Source organism: Lepidochelys olivacea (assembly GCF_965140295.1).
Source record: "Lepidochelys olivacea isolate rLepOli2 genome assembly, chromosome: 5".
In the NCBI taxonomy this organism is placed as follows: domain Eukaryota; kingdom Metazoa; phylum Chordata; order Testudines; family Cheloniidae; genus Lepidochelys; species Lepidochelys olivacea.
This window is the reverse complement of record NC_140415.1, coordinates 94,040,090-94,050,436: the sequence shown is the minus strand read 5'-3', so window position 1 is coordinate 94,050,436 and position 10,347 is coordinate 94,040,090.

The following is a 10,347-nucleotide window of genomic DNA, read 5'->3' as shown; positions in this document are numbered from 1 at the left end:
CTCCTAAATTCCCTGTGATCTTGTTTGATTTTGTGAGGCTCAGTATAGGACTTTTTTCCCCCTTTGGCTTTTTGAGTAGTACATTTCCATCCAGGCCCAGTGCTATCCTTAAGCACTTAAGTCAGCCAGATAGGGCACCAAAAGTTAAGATTTGCACATCAGCAACCTCAGCTATGTAGTGAATAGCAATGGTCACTATTACAAGATGCTGTGATAGAGAGAAATATGAGGCGTGTTTATGACTAATTTGTGATGTGTCACATGACTTCACAAAGACGTTCTGGAGATTCATTCAGTCCTAAAATACACACACTGAAAGTTGTTTAGGTGCCTTGCCTCCAACTGCTATAACTTACTAGGGGTTATTCTGCCATTCAAGGGTCAAATTTTACTCTCAGTAGCCCATCTGCATAACTCCATTGAAGTCAATACAGTTAACAAGGAAATACTGTAGGGCTGAATTTTCCTAAATGTACTTTTCTAATCTACTTCTTTCTATTATCTCTAAAATAGTTATTTTATTAACAACAATAATAAATAGCCCTACCTCCTTTTATAATGTATGGTCCCACAATATGAATATGTGTGTGTTTGTGTCTGTCTCTCTTTTCACATACACAGCCTACAGATATCACTTCACCTCTTCATCATTTACCCACATCTAGTGTAGGAAGTGGCAACTTGTTCAGTGCTCAACAACACTACATGACAGACAAGTTTAGAACAGGAAGTGAAGAAGAGCTCTGCATAAAATTGAAATTACAGGGAATGAGGCACTGGATAAAGAGTGACATTTTCTGTGTCAGAACGGTATAAGAAAATACATAGTTGTATTCGATTGGAACATACCTATCAACTCAGAGACAATTCAGGAACATTTAAGGTGTAAGACACTTTCTGGATATAAATATGCTAATCTTTTAAAAATATATAGATTAAATAAATGATATAGTAAATGGAGAACTGTAAGTCATCATTAAAACAATCATCATTTAGTTCACAGTGGTATCTGAGATTACCACGCTTTCTCCTATACTTATAAAAGGAAATATCTGTGATAACCTTGTGGTAATAGATGGCAAGGATGAATTTTTAATGCTATCCCACCATTAAATAGGACTTTATGTGTGGTCAGGGTTCATGCTCCTGTGATACCATGGAAGGTAAAGAAACACTGAAAGCCATGTAGTCTTTGAAGCAGTTCAAATCACCTCATTGACAGAGGAGAGGAAAGGTGTCTTTTTGTTCCTTTAAGGGAGGGTCGTATTTCTTGCTCCTCCTAAATTTTAATAAATGATATCATAAATGGGAGACTGAAGGATTTCAACTAAGCATTAGTATTGTTTTATTTTGGGATTTCACAATATATTTTAGGTATGCTTATTTAAGCAAACACATTTGGAAAAGGAATGTCAGGGGTATTAAGATGGGAGGAATACAGTTACCCAAACTTGAATTATTTTTCCAGATACTTAAAGATATGCAAATTACCTTATAGTACAATAAGCTGTATGATGTATGATCTCAGTCACTGTGACAAATTTCTATTCTTTCATTAGATAAATTCTGTGTACAGGAATTTGTTAAAGAGGGCTCTCATTTTAGGAAATATAACAATAAGCCACTCCAAGGTAGGCATTAATGGACAGACCAAAAGTCTGTTGGGAAAATATTCTCATGAACTTTAATGGGTTTTGGTTCAGGCCCTAATAGACTATTGGTGTACATTGCAGGTTAGTTGGGACTGCAATGTGACATTGAGACAATGTTAGAGAATCCCAAAACTGAGGAATTTCAGCATGAAAGATTATTCACTTGAAATTTCATCCTGCATTTCAGAGTTCCTAACTTCAAGTCCTTTAGTTAGATCACTAGCACATCACTAAACCATGTTCCTAGAGCATATTCCAAAATTTCTGTGAGAATAAGGGGGTGGGAATTACACGGCTCTTTCAAGAGTCTTTCAAGAGACATGCACACAATTTGTTTCTACGGCAGAGGCACATAAGTACATCCGATGAAGTGAGCTGTAGCTCACGGAAGCTTAGGCTCAAATAAATGTGTTAGTCTCTAAGGTGCCACAAGTCCTCCTTTTCTCTTTGCATAAAGGTAAGTGTAGCAATTTCTGATCTGCAGAGCATGCTTTTTAAAAGCAACACATTGCTAGCTATTATCCAGATCATAATTGATGGAGTTTGCTCCTTACACTCAAGATGTTATTGTTTGTGGTTCTGCATTTTATTTCCAAAGACATGTGCCTTGGAAGTGTCATTCCTGTCATAAGACAGGCTCCATAACGGAGCAAACAGCCTAGAGCAGTGAAAGGAGGAGGAGCAGAAGAGAAGGAGAATAGACCACTTCCCTTTTCAAAAAGAGACCCAACTGACTTTTCTGCATGTCTTTCAATACAGTTCTATACCAGCTGTATTATTATCAGTTGTATTTTGGTAGTGCCTAGAAGCCCCAGTCAGTCACAAAGACATCTCTGTGCTAGTTGCTTTATAAAACAGAGTACAAAAAGCCAGTCCCTACCTCAAGGAGTATAGAATCTGTAGCTATCTTTTGTTTATTTTTGTTTCTTTAAAGCTTCCTTGTTAAAAAAACAAAACAAAACAAAAACTCCTAAAAAAACCAAGACGATAACTAATAATTCACCAAAGGAGTTTGAAGATCTGTTGTTCTTTTGCAGAAATAACTTTCTCAGAGATCATACCTCTATTTTTTTCCATATAGTGATATAACTTCCTCTTTATGCAACCAACCCTCCCCACATTTGCTCCTGAAAACCAAACATGAGCATTAATCCTCTAAAAAGAAAAAAAAGAAAAAAAAACAACACTTCAGTCATGTGTGTCAATATTTAAGAGCAAAACAGATCCTTTCAGTCTAAAATATTGTTCTTCTTAATTTATCATACTCGAAATAAGAATGAACAAAGGCCAAGACTCATGAAAAAGAATATTGTGTATGTATCTCCAAAACAGGCTGCAGCAACACTAAGGGGAAAAATGGGTGCTATCGCAAAAACTGGAAAGGAGCAGTATGCAATAAATAGAGATGTATGGGTTTCAAGTTGCAGCAACCATCTTAGTTAAATGGTATAATGCCTGTACTTCTCAGGGTTTACTAAAGCTATGGGTCATCTTTATAGTTGTAATGAGGGGCTTCATCCACTGAATTACTGCTGAACATGTCAAGTGAGTCCAGCTATTATCACTTGCTAATTGTGGTGCGGAGTACAATCTCACATAGAGGATAACAAAATGTTTATGGAAAATGGTTGAAGGTCACATAGAAAAAAAAACAGCAGCAAAGGGTTAAATAAAACTCTAAGTAACCCCTAAAGCATCGTAAGTATTGCAATTTTGCTGTCTGAGTGGCTGTTTTATTACCTGGGGGGGGGTGCTACGGGGAGGGGAAGAGACCTTCAATTATATGAGGGAGGATGACCATTATTAGACCTTTCTTTTGCCCTTTTCCACTAATTCTAAATGTATCAACAACTAATCTCTCCTCTGAGGAAAGACAGGAAAGGCTAAAGGTTAAATAAAAAGCTTTTTGATGAGCAAGAGATACATTTTAATTTCTAATAAATCAAGTGGGTTTCAAGTGGTTTGTTATTAAACAGTAACAATTCCCTGTGGGCTTTCTCCCCCCCTTTGGTTTGAAAAGCAGGTTGCCTTTTTGTTTTATGCAAAATGAAGGACATTACTCTTTCAGCAGCCTGACGAGTTTTGCTTTATTCAACCTGCCCTTGGAAACGTGGGAGTGAAAAGGTCAGACGTCAAAAGATTTATGCTTTGTTTTATAAGATCTTCCAGTAAGACACTCCTCACTCTCCCCACTCTCCTTCTTTTTTGTTGTGCATGTGTGGTTTGTTGTCCTCAGAGACACTACTAAAGAAAGGAAAACTCCCCGCAATCAGAAGCAAGCAGTTTACTTGCCTTACAGATTGCAGGATATGTGAAACAGTTGGGGTAGCTTCCCATGGCTAGCAGCCAAAATCTACTCTAAGAGGGGCACATGCATCAGTGAGCCTTGTAAATCTTTTTTAACCTCCGTCTCAGGCCTGGATTTATTTGTTTTTCTAGGCAGACAGATCTGGCTCCCTCCAGGCCCTACAAAATGATCTGTCACTGTCTCCCCTGATAACCCGAGGCAGCCGGTAATGAAGTCAGCTTGCCAGGCCTTATAAATGGGCCTGGTATCTCAGATCATGTTAGACCTTTTCATTTATTAGATTTCCATCTCAGGGCCTCCTATGCCTCTCTACCTTCCCCCTACATACATACATGCATACAGAGCATGGTATACCCCAGGAGATCTCTAAGAAAGCGTGAGATTAATTAGGGAATTTGAAACTGCAAGAAATTGGTGTGTTTTTTAATTAGTGAGAGAGCTCAACATTCTGGGGTGCTCTTGTATTGATGCTAGTGCACTTGGAATGGCCTTTGAGGTTGACATGTAATAATCTCATCAGACCTGATAAAGAAACAAATGGCCGGGGGTGGGGGGTTGGGGAGGAGATACTGTACATTAGCTTAAAGCAATTCCTGCAGTAAAACCAAAAACAAAAACAAAAAGATTTCTCTAGATTAGGAGTGGGTGATCCTGAAGAAATTTGGAACAGAGTACTTATCATAAAGCATAGGCGTAACAGCTGGGAAGGGAAAGAGAGATAGCATCCACCAGCTTTTAGCTTTCCTGTTGATTTCCCTCTCAAAACAGCTGCAGGACTCATGAGTTCTCATTTCTGGTCTCAGTCAACATTTTTAATGTGGTTGCACAGACCTGGAAGCACTATATTATGTGTTCAGATATGGTTGTGACTGTAGCATTTAAGAAGGAATAATATGCAGAATATATCTTTTGCCAGAATACAGCTCTTACTTTGGTGCCTCCCCCATCTCAAACCCAGGCTCTTCCCCAAGTTCCAGAGGCCAGCAGCATGATTCACTGACATTTGCTTTGCAACACAACATTATGATCCAACATAACACTGTCTGCCAAACCCACAAAAATTAGGGAATGGCTCAAATGTTTGTTTGACAGAGTTGGAGATAGTTTCCCCCTCTATCTTATCTAATGAACTGAGCACATGGTTGGAGGCAGGGAGTCCTGAATTCTATCCCCATTGTGACATTGCACCCCCTATTCTTCAGAGTGATATTATTATGATATGTTTATAGCATAATTATGATGTATTTTATGCAAGATGGGTCATGGAAGGTGTCATTGGAAAAGTTATGGTTATGATTTGCTATGATTATGCTATTTGTTTGCACGTATCATTTTTGTATCTGAAGTTCTGAATATTGACTAGGGAGCTGTAATTCACATGGGCTTACTCTGGAAAATACCCACAGCCAGCTTTTCAGTTACAACAATGAAGAAGTCCATCAGCAAAGACAATGGACTGTGGAATAGCTTAACCTTCCTGTGGGCATTTTGGCCAGCCTGTAAGCAATGGCTGCTATAACTCTAAGAGGACATATGACCAGGCCATATGTCTCTGGCCTCCAACTTTGGATGTAAGTATTTTTCCACAGACTGGTCTGGGAACTAAGTTTTGAAACAAAGGGTTCCTACCCTATGCTAAAGCTATATAAGGCAGGGAGTGCTATCATCTGGAGTTCTTCACTCCCCACAAGAGAAAACTCCTGGAAACACCTGAGGAACAAAGATTGAACTGGGGGAAGTGCTGAACCCAGGCTAAAGGGATTTCTAGCCAGTGTATGAAAGACCTGGGGATTCCAAGCTGCAAAACAAGTGTAGCTTTTAGCTTAAGAATCTGCAGCGCCTTTGTATCATCAGTTAGGGTGAGAGATTGTCAATTCAAATTCGATCTTTCTAGTATGTTAAGCTTAGTATGCGGTTTTGGTTATTTACTAGGTAATCTGTTTTGATCTGTTTGCTATCACTTATAATCACTTAAAATCTATTTTTGTAGTTAATAAACTTGTTTTATGTTTTAATCTAAACCAGTGAGTTTGGAGTGAAGTGCCTGGAAATCTTAGCTCAAGAGGCAGGGGCTGTTGCATATTCCTCACCACATTGAGTAGGAGGCAAACTGGATAATAAATTCATACTGGTTAGGGTTTGGACCAGGACAGGATGGTACTGCTCTGGGGTCCTAGGCCAGGAAGCTGGTGGGTATTTTGGCTGTAGTCTCTCTATTGTTGGTTTACATGCAATGGCTGGTCAGAGAGCATGCATGTAACTGCAGCTGGGTGTGTCCTTATCTGTGTGTATGCCTGTGGAAGAGCAAGACCAGGAGCGTGTCTGCAGCTTGTCAGAGCTGCACAGTGTGAGAAGGAGCCCATGATGGTGGGTCAGAGGCTCAGCAGTACCCCAGTTCCAGGTGGCACGCCAGGGGGAAGCCGTCACACCCATATTAACGCCAACTCTGTGACCTTGATAAGTTACTTCTGTACTTTAATTTCCCCATTCCTAAAACGAAGATAGTACTTATCCAACACCAACCCCATCACAAGGGTGCTGAGGATTAATTAGTCAAAGTCTGAAGTTTGGTTTGGGATTGGCTTCTATCCAAACCTCTGCTTGATATGTTTCCTTGATTCTCAGCATTGGCCACACTGATCTAGGGTGACCATATTTCCAAAAGGGGCTGGCCAAACCCACTCCCCCACCCAACTCCCACGCATGGGGCTCGCCTGAGCCCGCCACTTGGGACTGGCAGTCTGAGGCCGCCACACACACCAGGGGGCTTGCCCGAGGCCCCTTTCCCCCTGCCACCCAGGGCTGGGACTGAAGCCCAAGCCCTGCTACTTGGGGCTGACAGCCCAAGCCCCGTCCCCAGTGTGGGGCTCACCTGAGGCCTTCCCTCCCGCCGACACAGGACAGTCTTGAGGCCTCCCGGGGCTGGGGCTGACAGCCCAAGTCCCGGTGTCTGCATCATCACTCGCCCCCCCCCCCCCCAACACTTTCCTCCGTGCGCCTCATTTTTGGGCAAAATGATGATCAGTTGGCAAGAGCAAATGGGATGAATGCTCCATTTTGCAACGAAAGAAAGAAAGAAAGAGGGACATCCAGGAAAGGGCTTAAAAAGGGGACTGTCCTGGCCAAAACGGGACATATGGTCAACCTATACTGATCACAACGGCAGTGCAAATTACAGTTACAAGTGGACTCTAGAAACCTTGGTGGAATTTCTAGAAAGCAATCCCAGTTGGAGTGTCCTGTAGGTAAAGGCTCAGAATGAAATATGAAATGGTGTATGCTGCGTAAGCCTAAAGTTTAATCCATTAAAAATCATGGTTATGATTTTCAAAGCCGAGCTGGAGATTTAGCCACATAACTCATTAATTTCAATGGGAACTCTGTATATAAATATCCTTGCTGGCTTTGACAAATCTCAATCATGAATTGTAACTGAAGCCAAAATACAAGCAAATCAAATAGATCCCAATGAATGTAGACACTGCCAAATAGATAATAGGCACTTTTGAACAAAAAAGTATAGAAAAAAAACACTCTTCTGAGAGGAAAATGTCAGATAGCAGCAATGAATCTATTTGTGCTTTCATTGCTCCAATAACTACAATGATTGTTTGTAATATTTCCTCTTTTGTATTTTCTAACAAGCAAATTCATTGGGATATTGCAACTTTCCAAAGTTACCGACCAGACTTGAAAGTTAAGTGTTAACTTGCTCAGTTGGGAATCTAGCTTGGCTGAACTGAATAAACAATTTAACCCATTCTCTAACTTTCTAGGGGACTGGGGCATGAAAAATTGGGGCATGATTCTAATCTCACTTTCAGTGTAAATCAAGAATAACTTAGTTGAAATCAATGGAATTGAAGCAGCATAAAATTGGTACAAATCAGAGGAGAATTAGACCCTGGTTATCCAAAAATATCAAATGGTAATTAGGTATCACAGCAAAATATGCATGTGGTGTGTGGTTTTCAGCAAAGGGATAATTCACTTACAAATCTCTAGTCTGAAGAAAAACATATTCAGATGTAGGAGCTACAAATAAAATACTTGAATTAGGGGAAATGATATTTCTCCAGGGATCTGACATTCTCTTCCAAAGCCCTTGTTCTGAAAAAAAAAAAAGTTTCCATCCTTCCTGTCCCCTTTATAAAGAATGGCAGCAATTTTGTCTAGATAATTTTCTTGCAGCCTCCATTAGGCAATACATTTTTGTCATCAAGGTACTGTAAGGAAATAACTGCAAAACAAAAATCAGAGAGAGAAAAAGAAGAAAAAAAATGTTGGTTATACAACGTTTTTCTCTCCTTCCCCCACCCCTTTCCCTGGAGTTATATTCATGTTCCTGGGACTTGAGAGTGATAATCAGACATTATATAGAAGACTGTGCATTAGGAAGTGGGAACTAGACTTTGACAGAATTTAAAACCAGCTGCTAATAGCCTTATTTTCAGATAAAGCTTCCTAACAGAAGGCTTTGTGGTGACAGTTTATGCTGTATGAAGTTGACTGGCAGACATTAAAAGATCAATACTGCTTAGAGATGATGCTGATTAGTGTCAGCACACAAGCAAGTTATTAGGACAGTATGGAAAAAACGGTGAGATTTCAACCAGAGTTCCTCTGACTCAGAGCCACATGCATTTGAGGTAAAGTTACAGCTCCTCTAGCTAACTTGTTGGGACATTTTAGTGTATGCATCCTGGATCACTACAGCAGCATCTTATAAATATAATATTAACCTGACAAGGACAATGCCTAATGTCCATCTGTTCATGTGACAGTTTACACTAATTGTGCAGTCTCTTCACAGGAGAACCCTGGAGTGAAAATTGTGGATACAGTTTACCTGGATAAAGTGCGTGACAGGAACATGAAAAAGGGTTTATTCTCCTGCCTTGGGAACAATTAGCACTGGCCTAGCAGAAACTGCATTAAACATTTTTTCTTTCTTCAGTGCTCTGGACCACAGGAGGATTTAAATAAACACATATGTGCTCTGCAGCCTTTTTACTTCCTCCAGTCGAATGGTAAAGATGGTGCAACAGGTTGGCAGAGACTGTAATTCTTTCTTCCCCACATTAAGCCAGAAACAGATAGCTGAAATTAATTGCTCTCTTGGTTCAGGATTTCATCTTTCCCCCTTCCTTTGGTTGACCCTATTTCTAAGTCCATTGTGTCAACAAACCTGGTTACAGTCACGACCTGTCACTCTGGGTATCACTTATACCTGCTACTTTGCCTCAGACACTCTCTCATACCCCTATCGGTGGCATCTGGTTTGAAAAAATAAGTGGTACTAAAAAAAGATTTTAAGGTCCAACCTAAGGGCTTACAGATGGTGCACTATCCTTCCCAACCCCTCTTTACCCAGCTTACACGCCTTTTCCTGAGTTAATGCCTCCTAACAACTCACCTTCAACATGTTACCTACAAGAAAGGTGTTCAGACTCAAAAAAAACAAAACAAAAAAACCAAAACCCACACTCCAAATGTGCATGTGACTGAACTAAGGAATCAACTCTCTTTGCCTATTACCGTCACTTGCTGTCATGTCTACATTCCAGACTACGAGCACTTCAGGGAAGGCATTTATCCTTTACTGCTTGTGTAAAACACTTAGCACATCTGAGGCTGCTGTAAAATAGAGCAGATTTTATATACAGAGGGGTACTCTGCATTGATGTCAATGCCTGCACTATGGCAGTTATCTTCAGCACAGAGCCTACTGATCTGGATGCCAGGAACTTAGTGCCACCAATAATGAGGGCCTTGCTGCAGCTGGTGTCAATGCTTGTTGACAGAGATGTTCCTGACTCACATATTGATGGGCTATGAGGTGCTGCATGAGTGGGGTCAGGAGAATGGAGGCCATTACTTAGTCACTGATGGGACAGATGCTTCCTCAGGAGGACAGTGAAGATGACAAGGAGGATGGCTCTGCTTTCTTTGTCCTGATTAACCTGGTTACGTCATCTGGATGTGACCTAGTTACTATCCAGGAATCCTCAAAAGCTAAAACCAGTAGATATAGCACCAGTAGTCTCCTCTGAATATAAATGCTGTACTTTGAAGTCCTGTTCTAGATAAGTGGGTGAAGAAGGTGTGATCTTTGCCTCAACACCTCTCTCCATCTTCCATGCAGTACTAAAGAGATAAAAATCCTCAGCTACACCAGGTTTTCACAAGGCTACAGGTCCTACAACCAGGAAAAATAAGCAGAGCCATGAACCCAAGCAATATTCCCTAACAATGTTTAAAACAAAATCCAGCCAGCGGACCACTGGGCAATTCTAGCTACCATGGACCTCATGACACAGAAGATATGAAGTGCAACAGAATTCTCATTTTTTCTTCATGTAACTGCTACAGTTACTGTCCAGAATG